The sequence below is a fragment of the Phragmites australis genome, chromosome 19 (genome assembly GCF_958298935.1).
Source record: "Phragmites australis chromosome 19, lpPhrAust1.1, whole genome shotgun sequence".
NCBI classification, from domain to species: Eukaryota; Viridiplantae; Streptophyta; class Magnoliopsida; order Poales; family Poaceae; genus Phragmites; species Phragmites australis.
This window is the reverse complement of record NC_084939.1, coordinates 25,256,490-25,268,520: the sequence shown is the minus strand read 5'-3', so window position 1 is coordinate 25,268,520 and position 12,031 is coordinate 25,256,490.

Below are 12,031 nucleotides of genomic sequence, written 5' to 3'. Positions count from 1 at the left end.
ACTCCTCCAAGTTACACCATGCTTTCTGAATCCATGTTCCATATTTGAAACGGGTTAACCTCTGTGTTTCTCTCATAGTAGAATCCTCTTTATGCTGAGACCTTTTCTCAGTCCACAAAGAAAAATGTAGCACTAGTGCCGACAATTCATCACAGAAGAAAGAACTCACAGAGCCGGGATCGCTAACATATTTGCAGCTCGCTCCTCTGAGTGCTAGTTTGCTATGCAGCCCTTCGCCTGCTCTTGCGTGACAGTGTGGAGTAGGAGATATCCCGAGGCCGATCTTGACTGGAGTGGCCAGGACCAAGACTTAATTTTTTTAATATTATATTTATTTTAAAATATTACATATTTAGACTCTTCCAATGGACAACAGTAGATGCCGCTCTTACAATGGATGACACAATTAAAAAAAATAAAGATTTCGCACGTCCAACAAACGATGGCTTAAAAAATAAAAAAACACTACCTTTCAATGTTCTTAAAATTCAAAACACTATTAAAATAGTCATAAAAATTCTGAAAAAAGTATGTTGTAGAGTATGCTATAATCTATTTATCTAAAAAAATTCAACTCAAACAATACATAGTTTGATAGACTTGTACAATAAAATTTATCTTTTTATTTCTCATTGTACAAATTATAATTGTATCTAAAATTTTCTAGAGAGTTAGATCATAGTATTCTCTATAACATATATTTTTAAAAAAAATTTCATGACTATTTTGATAGTGTTTTAAATTTTGTTAGCAATAAGATGCAATGTTGTTTAAATTTTTAAAAGGTGTTGTCTGTTTGATAGACCATATCTTATCGTCGTCTTACCAATAGGTGACATAGTATAGATGTTTAATATTTTAAAATTAATATGTATTTTTACAAATATTAAAAAATAAAAAAAATCACGAGACTTCCAGCTCAAAAGCCTCTGCATGGTCAGCTGACACCGAGTTGGCCTCGGTTCCGTGGCCCATTGTGCGGCAGGCCGATCACCTGCGCATCACGTCCACTCTGCATCATGTATTTTATATTCAGTCTCGGTAAGTAAAAGTTGAGACATTGCAGAAAATTGAGGCGCACACACACACTCTCTCTCTCTCTCTAGATCTCTCCCTCTCTACACACACGGCCCTACCTATTATTGGAGTAGTTTGATCATGCATGTACGTTGCTGATAGCTGGAAAGAAGCGAGATGGTGTTTAGGTCAACGCTGCAATGGATCAGCCACATCGACTTTGGGAGGGATTCCAGCCTTTTTAGGTGAGCTTTTGACTTGTGTTTTGAGAGGCTCGAGGGCCCAGGATCCGATCCATGCATGTCGTGGAACTTGCACCTTTTTCGGTAATTGATTGGTGAACTCAAAAAGAAATTGCATTTTTTTTCCAGTAATTGAATTGGTGAACTGAAAAAGAAATCTAGACATTAACTCCGTTTCTCGGTCTACCTCTAACAGATACTTTAAATATTAATTAGTTATAATACTATCCCTCTTTCTCATATTCGCATTCATTCTCTATAAACAGTATTATGGACGTCTATTTCCTCCGCAAAGTTATGGACTTCCCTCTCCGCAACACTTCACTGTAGCAGTCGATACGACAATCGCTAGAGCTCATTCGATACAACATCCGCTAGAGCGCATTGCACGCGACGTCGAGCGGCATCGTCACCGGCTACTTCACTATCGCGGTGGATACGGCTTCTGCTCGAGTCAACCTCATCCAATTGGAAGCTCTTTTATATTAGTATATTTTTTCAGTATTTTTAAAATTCAGTTCTTCCTATCTTATATTTCCGAACAGCACCAACGATCCTGTGGCTTTGAAAGTAACATTTGAGCTATTTTTCACGAGGAAATTTTGAGCTGTTCATTGCTTAATTTGCAAATTAGTTTTGGGCTACCTACTGCGAAGTTGGCAAACATAATTCATTTTTGGAAATAAGATACGGTTGAAGTCAATTTTGGAAATAAGTTGTGAAATAAAGTATCATGTAACTTTTTAAACTATAGTATCAAGCTACAACGCCCTACGTTTGCAGTATTGCATTCTTCACTACTGTAGCAACATTAATATTCCCTCTGTAAGTCGCCGTAGACCTGTGCTTAGGAATTGAGAAAGTGTTAAAATGGCCTCATTGCCCTGAAATTGTTACACAATGAAAAATGTATCTCATTAATTTATTCAAGAGAGCGATAGATTTAATTAGCAATGACACAAGTGACGAGAGGGAAGAATGGGGAACAACGAGAGAAGTGTCTACAAGTCCTATAACGACTCACATTTAGATAAGAGACGTGATTTGCAATCGGTGAGAACTTGCTTTTACTCTTCGCGGCTTGAATTTAACTGCTGTGTGTATAAATTACTGAGATTACATTACCACAGTACTCCATAAAGCTGCTTATCTAGATAAGTTTAGACAGACCGATGGTCAAGTTTCAGATACTTTGATGATTAGATTTTTTTTTATAGGAAAAATGGCATCATTTTGCCTTTCAATTTGAAGAAAGAAAGAAGTTTACGTGATTACAGCCCTGAATAGTGTGGCATTGCAATACATCAGCCGTAGGTTATTATTACAAGATGGAAAAAAGAACTACTAAAGAACACTAAAATAATACTTTGCTATGCATTTGGTTGATCTCGTTGCATATGCGTCTCGTTCTCGGTTTGGAATACCATCCTTCTTGCTCTAATGTCCTCTTGCACTCTATAAGCATCTGGGATGATAATTTATCCCGATTACCTGTTTACCCGAATATGGTAGGTATAGGTAGCATTTGGTATTTACGGTTATGTTCGTGAGCAGAAAATGTCACCCTACGGGTAGATAGGTATGAGTATGGGTAAGACGTATCTATACCTGTGAAACATGTATACCCGCCGTGCTGCGCCGTGATCACCCGGGCCAGGGCCAATCGTCCCCTCCCTTTCTATGCACCAAGCCAGGCCGCCCTATCCTCCTTTTCTTCCCATGCACAGCCTCAAATTCAACCCTGAGTAGCAATAGCCCCAACCGCAATCCCCATCACGATTAAGGATGGCAATTTATCCCAATTACCCATTTATGTGCGGGTAAATAGACGAATAGGGTAGGGTATGGATAGCATTTGGTACACACGGGTACGTTCGTGGGAAGAAAATGCTACCCGATGGGTAGACGACTACGGATATGGGTAAGGCCGCCCTAGTCGACCCCTCCCTTTTTGTGCACCAAGCTGGGCCAGCCCAAGCCGCCCTGTCCTCCTTTTCTCCCCGTGCGCAACCTCATCTTCGACCCCGAGCCGCAACAGCTCTAGCCGCAATCCCCATCATGATTCCTCTCCCCCTTGTCCTGCTCCTCTCTCTATCTCCAACAGATCAAGCCGAATCCACACAAAATCGATCCCCAATTGAATCCCCCAACAAACTCTATCTCTACTTGTCGCAATCCGTTCAAAATCGCAACGGGTTCGAGCACTATCGATCCCGGTGTGCTGTGGCCTATATAAAGGGTCGATTTCGATCTGCAGAAGGGGCACCCAGATAGGAGGAGACTGAAGCCCTGCTATGCTCTGCCGACTCTCGTCGTTGCCCACGGAGGAGAAGAAGGGTTGGAGCCCTGCTACCTGGCTGCCCCTTACGTAGATAGAAGCAAAAGGCCTAGCGAAAGGCCGACCGCCATTGTTGTCTTGTTGCATGCCTCCGATGCCTTAATGATGGCTGTCTCCTCCTCTGCGGCGTTGAGGTGCTACTGCCGCCCATCATAGAAGGAGGTCCGACTGAGCCCCTGGCTGAAAGCCATGCTGGCTGCCCAGTGCTGCCGCTGCCACCGATATACCCATGGGCGACGAGTTTGGTGCCGGCCCTTCGCCCGCGGGTGTTCGTGGGTATACCCACGGGCGAGTAAAAACCGGTGGGTATGGGTATGAGTGAGCACTACCCATACACGTCATACCTGATTGCCATCTCTAATCACGATTCCTCTCCGCCCGGTCATGCTCCTCTCTCTATCTCCAACAGATCAAGCCGAATATGCACAAAATTGATCCCCATTTGAATCCCCCAACAAACTCTATCTCTACTCATCGCAATCCCTTCAAAATAGCAACGGATTCGAGCCCTATCAATCCCGGGGTGCTGCTACCTATATAAAGGGTCAATTTTGATCTGCAAAAGGGGCACCTAGATAGGAGGAGGTTGAAGCCTTGCTGTGCTCCACTGACTCCCGTCGCTGCCCATGGAGGAGACGAAGGGTTGGAGCCCTGCTGCCTGATTGCCCCCTGCACAGATAGAAGCAAAAGGCCTGGCTGAAGGCCGGCCGCCATCGTTGTCTTGCCACATGCCGCTGAGGTGCTTCCACCACCTGTCATAGAAGGAGGCTTGGCGGAGCCCCTGGTCGAAGGCCATGATGGCCGCCCAGTGCCGCCGCTGCCCACAGGTATACCTACGGACGACGGGTTTGGCGCTGACCCTTCTCCTACGGGTGGGTACGTGTATGGGTGAACACTACCCGTACCCACCATACCCGATTTCCATCCCTAGTAAGCAACCTACTCGCCCTACATTTCATTCCCCTTGAAAATTTGTCTATTTTTTCTTTCCATGTATTCCACCACATATATATAATGCTCCTGGTACCTCCCTCCTTCCTATTTTGGAAGCATTCTTAAGGCGTGGTTGCCACCATTCAGCCATGGTACCTTGTAGCATGGTGGCCGGTTGATTGCTCCAATTATTCTATAGTTTAGTTTTGATCCAAACTTCTTGTGTGAAATCGCAATCTTTAAGCAAGTGCTCAGATGTCTCCGTCATATGGGATTATGAGGCCATCCTCGAGTCGCTATATTGTCTAGTGTTAAGACCTTGCTGTGTAGTAGGATCCAAGCAAAAATTATTGCTTTCGGTTTGGCTTAGCTTTCCATAAGCCTTTTGCATTGAATTTCGTTATGCCATCTGTGGACTGGACACTGTATGCTGATTTTGTTGTGTATTCACCATGAGTTGTTTATCTCCACACAATTGAATCTTCCTGATTTGGTTGAATTGTTACGGTTTGGATCTTGTTCCAGAGTACGACGAATGCCCTGAGTTGTTGCGTACTTTGTAATGTTCTTATTGATCTTATCCAATTGTCATTCTGTAGCTCCTTGTTGACTTTTCTATTTTTAATCTTGCAATTGCAAATAGGTTATGTCACATCCCAAGGCATTAATTATGTAATTAAGTATGTAAAATCATCATGGCATTATGTGTTAAGTGTATAATTATTATTTTTGAAACGTTCGATCAGATTTTGAAGGTTTTACGTTTGGAACCTTTACATGTTTTTCCCACCCAAATGTAAGTATTAGTGTGAGTGGAAATGGTTTAGAGCTATTTAGGAAAAACCCTAAGGATGTTGGAGGAGAAGAAGAATAGGAAAAGGAATAAAAAGAAAAAAATACCGTTCGCGCGGTCTGATCGCCCGAGCCCATGGTCTGATCGCAAGCGTGTAGTGGCTTTCCACTTAAGCCATCTATCGGTCTCTCTCTCCCACTTCCTTCTCACTCAAACTCACTCTCTTCACATGAACTGAGGGAGAGAAGGGAGAGGATGGCCCAAACCACAGGGGATCGACAGGAGAGGCTTCCCGAGCTCATCCCCTTCCTCCTTTTCGCTGAAGGAGTTTCTACGCGCGTTCATTCACCCCGAGCCCGTACGCCACCCTAGAGCCCGATCTCCGAATCGGAGCTTCCCTGGAGTGATCTCTTCCAATAGAAAGCTTCCCTACGCTAAGGTGAGATACCTCCTACCGTTTTCCCGTCGTAGCCAAAACCCTAATCGGTCCCCATTCCTTTTAGACTCGAGTTCCACCGTAGCCTAGATCCCATCCATAGAGCTTTCTAAGTTTAGCTTGGTGAATGTTATCCAAACCACCCTAGAAGCACTCCACTAGTCTCCTATAGCGTTTTGGTACCTTTTGTGGTGGAAGGCATCGCCGGAGCCTTCGTCGACAACCTCGCCAAGGTGCTACCGGCAGGGACTCGTGGTCTGACTGCCGCTCAGGCCGGTCTGACCGTAGGTTGTAGGTGAAAACCTCAGTCAAACTCTGTAGTCAGGAGTCAGACCGCCACTTGGGCCGGTCTGACTGTTAGACCACGCGGTCTGACCGTCCAGGGGTTCGGTCTGATCATTAGAGCACGAAACTCTCGCACGCCGACTCTGACCGTCACTTCTTCCTGTCTGACCGCTAGCTACATAGTGCACTGTAGTCTTTAGTTGTCCAATTTGAGGTTCAAACATTTTCTAACCCCATTCGTTTGCCGATCTTTTGCAAATGCTTTTGAAATATGACATTTTTCATACCAGTTGTGGTTCATGCATCATAAGCATATATTTTCATGTCATTTTCTTATTCGATGCATTCTCGACTTATTTAGAGAGTGGTACGCCGACGGTTCAAGTGATCTAAGGTGATAACAAACCACCGAAGTTTTGTGAGTGTTGCGCACGAAGCGTCATGCAGGCACCGGAGCAGCAAGACAAGCATCTAAACATATTTCACCTTATAATTTAGATCATATGGAGTCTAAACTGATAAGTTACAGCTCATGTAAGTTATGCATGTTAGTGTTCCAATATCGGGTTATATGGTAGAACCTATATTGCTGTATTAATTTTACCTTGATCTTGTTGATGATCCTTATCCTTGTAACCTGGGTAGAATATTATTGATGTTTAATTTAAAAGGTTGACCGAAACGCTTAGCAATGCATATGCCCTCGTTAGAAGTCGAGCAGTGATTCAATCATTGTTTGCGAGCTTAAGGCTTATTTTATTATTCACCAAGATAATTATGATATTAGGAAGTATGAGTTGTGAGAATGAGGAGAGATGTAGGCGGTGCGAGTTATAGGTTGGGAGAGGAACCCGGATGCTATAGACGGCTTGCATTGTTTCAGCACCAACCGTTGTTGCAGTTGGCTCTAGCACTTTTTGTACTAACCACATATCTGATTATGAAAAGGATGAGCCGAATACCTCGTGTAGCTGTGAGCCTTTGGCTTGCACGTCTCAGGTGTCGTGGGCATAATAAGCTTGTAGGGGTATCTAGTTTGCTCTGGAAGTAGTTCTAGATGACCCCCGTAGCTAGAGGCACCTGTTCAAACGGTTGGGGCTTACTTGGGAAAGGTTGAAACGAGTACCCCCTTGTGTGGGCATTGAAAGTGCATCTAACCCCTATGTGTGGTTTTGGTAATTAATGATAATACCTATGAACTAACAATGGTGTTGAGTTTGTTAGTACATTGTTCCATAGGTGATGCATGGATGAGAGATATGTATGAGCTCTAAGTGAATGGGGAGAATGAAAATGCATCAAAATGAATGAGCTCTAGGTGATGCTCGGGTAAGTGATGACAATGCTTATGGACTAACAATCATATTGAGAATTACTATTAGGTTATTCCATAGGAGATGCATAAATGATGAAGCATGGATTCTTTGAGAAATGTCATGAGTTCAAAGAATTGCATCAAAATTCATTGAGATTTTAGTGATGCTCATAAGAAGAAGAAGAAGCTCAATAAGATTAGCAATAAGCTTGAAGGCTAAGTTACTTGTAGAGATCAAGTAACTAAACGTATGCTTGTCAATAGAGTTTTATGGACTAACCCGTGTGCTATGTGTTTAAGAATGAGTGGGGTTAGGTTCTATATGAAGATTGACAATATGCATGAAGGTTAATAAGTTACTTGTGGAGATCAAGTAACTTAAGGTATAAATGTTGTCATTTAGGTTTTATGTTCTAACCCATGTGCTTTGTGCTTGAGAGTGAGTTAGGGTTAGGATCTATAAGAAGGCATAAGTTGAATTGAAATCACATATGCCAAGAGTGAAGAACAAAAGTAGACTTCATATATGAAAAAGTGAATTCCTTGAAGATGTCGAATACAAAGTGGTTTTCTATGGCAAGACGGTGAAGGGCAAGCAAGACTCGGCTGCGATGGACCATCCAGTGGTGAAGGGCAAGCAAATGGCTTAGTGCCGAAGGACCAAGGCAATGGTGAAGAGCGAGTGAAGCTTTGCGCCAATGGACCGTGCAAGGCCATGAGAAGCTATGAGTGATTCGCATCAATCACATGAGAAATCAAGAATAGATGGAATGAAGATTTTATGAAAGTAAGAAGCGGTACTTGAAAGTATTCAAAAGGCTCAAATTGGTTCAAATGTGTTTTATCTTTGAAATTGAGTCTAGGTATGCCGCACTATTAAGAGGGATGCAACGTGAGCTAATTGTCGCGTCTCAGTGCTCAAGAGTTCCCAACCAAACCCAAAGTGAGAGTTTCTTGTTAAGAGTCTGAAACGAAAAGTATGGAAGTGTCTAAAATGGGTTTTGGAGTGTTCCTAGTTTGATCCTATGTATTTTAGGTCATGAATTCAGTTGGGATATGTAGCCCTCTGAATAAGCTTTCCATAGAGTCCAAAATCGTTGAAATCGGACTCTGGGATCAAAAGTTATCGCCGTTTTTCGGAGGTCAGCTGTGCTGTGGCCGGAGACTCCGGTGTAGGCCGGATACTCCGGTACCTGGAAAGGCCGGAGACTCCGGTGAAGTCCGGATACTCCGGTACCTGGAGTGGCCGGAGACTCCGGGAAGTCTCCGGGGCTGTTTTTTGTGTTAAGTGCCGACCGGAGACTCCGGTGTAGGCCGGATACTCTGGTAAAAGTCTAGAAAAGAGCATAACGGCTAGTTCTGACACGTTCTGTGACCGTTCTGATGTCGTTTTTGGAATTGAGACCGGATACTCCGGTGTTCACCGGATACTCCGGGGTAGGTGTGTCAGAACAGTAACCGCTAGTTCTTTGGAGTGGGCTATTTATACCCCACTCACCCCATCCTTTGGGGCTGCTGCAAAGGGCACGAAAGAACACATTTTTAGAGCCAAAAGAACCTCTCCCACTCCATTCTAGTGTGTGATTTGAGAAGAAAAGTGAGTTGGGTTGAGAGATTGGAAGATTGAGTGCAAGTGAGCTAAAATCCAATCTTGAGCACTTGAGTTCTCAGCAAGAAGTTCGTTGTCGTGTTTGTTACTCTTGGAGGTGAAGCCTCCTAGGCGGCTAGGCGTCGCCGATGAGCACCCAAGGTTGTGGGTTGCTGCAGAAGTTTGTGAAAGGCTCGATTTCACCTCCGCAAGGGAAGAAATCAAGAGTGGACCGAGGAAAGCGGTTGAAAGAGACCCAGCTCGTTGGAGCTTCCTCAACGGAGACGTAGGATTCACGGTGGTGAATCCGAACTTCAGGAAACAAATCTTTGTGTCTCCTCTCTTGTTTCCTTACTTTTAAGTTCTTGCTCAAATCTTTGTGCATATTACTCGATCTACTTGTTTGTGTGTATTTGAGTGTAGGTTCTCCGTGGATCTACTTGGAATCATCTCCGGGAATACACGGCATCACTTGGTTTGAGCTAGAACTCTCTACCCATCCTTTTTATTTAGTTTCGGGCTCTGTTCTGTACAGAAACCGGAGAATCCGGACTTTACCGGAGTTTTCGGACCTGTACACACCAGAGTATCCGGACTACACCGGATACTCCGGATGAACAATAAATTCAGGCATATGAACAGTGTTTTCAGCCTTTTTGAATTTAAGTTTTATTGCATATCTCTTGCTAGAATTGAATAATTGTTGTCACCTTAGGATTGTAATTTCCACACTTATTTAGGGTGATTGTGCACTAGTTGAGTCTTGCATATTTAGGTTTTTCATTTGTGAAAATCCGTTAGTTTTTATTCCGTTGCAAGTTTAGGCCAACGCTAAAAGGGGATGAATTTTTGTAAAAACGCCTATTCACCCCCCCCCCTTCTAGGCGACATCATTGTCCTTTCAGGCATGTGTGGTCACGCAAGTCAAATGGTTATCGAGTCGTATGGGTAAAGATGTACCCCTGCAGGGTGTAAGAACAATCCGAATTGCCGAGCTCTCAAGTCATGAGCATGTTTCTGTCCATTTACAATAGTCGTAGAGTCCGATGTGGGATGATGGTATGGTATGTTAGGAAATAGTTAGTGATGACTATTGTTGAGATATGATGGATCTGTTCCATATATGTTCATGTTATTGATTTCAGGATAGAAGGGTAAATATGATAAAGTGTAGATGCTCACACCTTTGTGTGAAAAATTGCTTTTGCATATGAATCTACTTAACCTTGTGGTCGATTCCTTGCTAACTCATCCAAATGCATAATCCTTGAAGTCGGGCTATTATATGCACCTATTATAGATTAAGTCTTGCGAGTACTTTTGTACTCACGCTGCTTTTACAGGTGCTATAGGTGAGGAGGAGCTAGTGTTTGATTAATTCACGCCCGCCAATGTAGGTGACAGGCAGGAGTAGTGCAAACTACTCAAGTGACGAGGTTTTGGGGTGGTGTATCAAGGAAAATGGCTTCACCCATCTTTTGTTGTTCATAGATTTTATTTTCCGCTGCGTAGTATCTCTAGGTGGCTAGGAGGTGAGACTTTTCTTTTATCTAGCCTCTTAGTGTTCGAGTGTTATAAATTATTGTAAATGATAATTCTCTATTATAAATTATTGTAAATGATAATTCTCTAAAGATTTGTAATATAATTTCATTACCCGCTCTTTATTAAGTTTTGTTGTGATGACATATGTGGCGAATGCATGTGTTCCGATCTTAGGTATAAAACACATGCCGAGACTACTGAAATTGTATTCTGATTAATCAATATAATTGTGATTATGTAAAGAATCAACTTAATGATTAATTGGAATTCAATTTGAACGGTTCCTCACAGGTTAGGTGCTAGCTCTCTTGGTGCATTGCCTTACCACCTACCCTTCCAAAAGAAGGCCTAGCAACCATTCCCCAGGTGTATTATGGTTGATGCAGCAAATAGGCTCCTCTCTAATTCATTGCACGGCAGTTGCATTCCATTCCACGGCTGATGCTCATCCTTCCAACGGTACCAAAGCCATCTGAGCTCTAGCGTTGTACCGCAACGATTGAGGTCGGCTGCGCCCAACACTCCAAGTTCTTTGGGGAGACAGACCATTTGCCAACAGTGTCCTCTACTCACATTTTCTTAGTCATCTCCCTTCCAGATGAAATTATTCTATCTTATTTTGTAGATCCTCTTTATGACCCATTTATGATTAGATCTTATAAATCTTCTATTATCTTAGTATAACAAAGTTAAAATGAGCCACCTTCTTCACTCCCAAGGCCTAAAAATTACCACGTTAATCAGTAGAAAAAGAGAAAGATCAATGTCGTTGATTATCGTGGGCCCTGATTATAATGATAGAGATTCCATATTACATATATGCAATCCATATATATTATGAAACATTGATTTGATACAAATAGATACATATATCAATAGTAATATAATACAACTCTAAAATAGGACATTTTGCCTCTAAAAACAGAAGAAGAAAGAAGAAGAAAGCAACTCTAAAATACGCACGCCGTGTGGAACGTGCATAAAAAATCAATAGCTCCATCCTTTGTGAACTTGCTGGGTTCACTAATTGTTGGGGATGAGAGAGAGAGAGAGAGAGAGAGACGGAAGAAGATGGATATTGTCATATCTATATTCATATAAAATGCACGAGTTGTGACAGAACTGAACGATCTCCACCGTCATCCGAGTTGATCAAACGATCACCGTGCGAAGATTCTCCCCGTTTCTCTTTCCAAAAATACATTTAATCTCATATTAATTGCCTTTTATATCTAGATGTCTAATATTTTCCTTTTATATATTCTAAAAATACATTCGATCTCTCATTATTTTCCTTCCATATACAGACGTCCAATATTTACCTTCCATACATTGCTATATCATGGATTGATTCAATATGTGTGAAACACGTGTGCAGTTGATAGTTGAGGTAAGTGCTTCTCACATGAAATGTAAATGCATTTTTTATTGCTATTATGTTTCTATCCCAAATGGTATATTTTGATTCACTGTTTTCTTTCTTCCAATTCATCAAAGGGGTTTCCTCACAATCCATCATGAAGTCACTTAAGCTTACAT